Raw genomic sequence first — 2,112 nt, forward strand, 5'->3', positions numbered from 1 at the left:
CCGTTTAGAAATCCCCCAACAGAGTGCTGGAAGATCACTTTGAAGTACTGAAAAAGGTGGTAAAGTTCAATTCCAAAGTACTATATTGAATATTGATACTAAAAACAACAAGACTCAAAATTTTAAACCTTAGATAAGGTAGTGTATTACAGTCAACCAAACCATACCATGGTGGAATGTTTCCTGGATTTCAGTATAGGAGGATAGTCATATTCATCTAATGGGAAGATATTGTTTAAGAACATTTTGGTGTTTTCAGTATTGAAGGTAGTATTGAAGATGGTTATTACAATCTTGAGTAAATTCAGGTTCTTGTTGGGAAATGACCGTGCAATAATTTGTATCAATTGCAGCTATCAGGCTTGATTAATCTGAGACAGGAGTCAGTAAAACTTAGGCTCCTGGACTGGCCCTTAGCAATCTGGAGAATGCAACAAGCTGGACAGACTCCTGGGGTGCCAATATTAGGTGTTCATGAATTTAGGCCCCTCTGTTTGATGACAGTAGATGATTGTCATACCTAATTCATTACAGATTTCCAGAAGTAAATTTTAAACTTGTGCACAAGAAAGCGATCTCATCTTGTACTCTGACACAATAATGTTTTCTTCATTCTGTGCTCATTTATAAACATAGTTCTGCTGTAGAATGGTAGCAAACATGTAGGTAGGCTGTGTAGAACAGGTCCAGGGCAGCCTGATAGGTCAATTGTGTCAAAGGTAGCCTAGACAGAGTGGGACAGATGGGTATCTGTGGGCCTGGGGCAACTGTCTCATCTGAGAAATGATGGGGAAACGATGCAGAGATTGTGTGGGCTTGGAAAATTCAGCATTTGTGCAAGTGCATGGTGAAAGCTAGATTATAGGAGCCAGGTTACCTGAACTAGTGCATGATGGGAAAATCCAGCATGCCCAGAGGGACCTTTTGGAACTACATTGTTTAGAATCAAATAGAGGACAGAGATGGTATCTTTATATCTCATACAGACAGAAAAACTCCCCTCAGTTGCAGGGCACCCTGTGTGGCAGCCTGAAGGAGTTATCAGTCAGCTGTGGAGTAGGAAACTGCAGCCCAAGGGAGCAATAGGACTTGGAAACAGGCAGTAGGAACCTAGCCAGGGTTTTGACCAGGTTTTCAGCTGCTGTGCAGGAGGAGACCTACTCTCAAAATTGTGTTGTGGATATCTACCCATGTCCATAAACCGTAGATTATATGTCCTGGGACTCATTAAGGTATTTTTCATTTATCTTATGATTGTCAGAGTTATGGAAGAATAGTCTGGTAGAATGTTTGTATTATCTCTTATTTACAAACAGAGTTCTCATGCTATTGTAGCAATTGCAAAGTTCTTAGAATTTCAATTCATCCATGCTTTCTAACTTCCTTGTTCGACCACCTGTCTATTGAAGAGAGTGGAATTTGCTTCTATGACTAGTATCTCAAGAGCTGTTTATAAATTAGTCCCAGAAGAACCAGTGTAGATTTGATTAAATGTAAGAATATACTTTACTGAGCTCTACAGTAATGGTTGAAAACAAAGCAAATTTTTACTCATTGTTATTTTCCATCTGAGATATAGTATGAACTATAGCATGTAAATACAGCATTCAGAAATGTGTCTTCATTAAGAACTCATATGATGCATTCTTAATGTTACACCTTAGAATATAGAAAACGCAGTATATATGCTGTGGGTGAATTTCAGGTCACTACTTTTTACAGTTATAAAATGCACTAAAGATTAGGACAGAGTTGGAAAGCATCTTTTAAATAATTCTGATCACTCAATTGTATGCGAAAAATAGACTCTAATTGTCTTTTAGTCTAATAAAGAGTAGTCTTCCGAAAAATGCATGGACAAAGTGGCTTTGTATTTTTGTTTTGTTTGTTGCTTTGTTTCATTGAATAAATATATCATTCTATTGCACTATCTTGCTTAGAACTCACCCTGGTCTTCTATGCGATCTACCTGCCTCTGCCTTCTTTATGCTAGGAATGAAGCAGTGTAACAACACAGCTGGCTCAAACACTGTCAATTTTTTAATTTGATGGCATTCAGTTTTATGGCTTTGCACTTCTCTCATGGGGATTGCCTAGACCTTGCTCAGCAAA

This window comes from Psammomys obesus, unplaced genomic scaffold (genome assembly GCF_907164565.1).
Source record: "Psammomys obesus unplaced genomic scaffold, mPsaObe1.curated_primary_1811, whole genome shotgun sequence".
Lineage (NCBI taxonomy): Eukaryota > Metazoa > Chordata > Mammalia > Rodentia > Muridae > Psammomys > Psammomys obesus.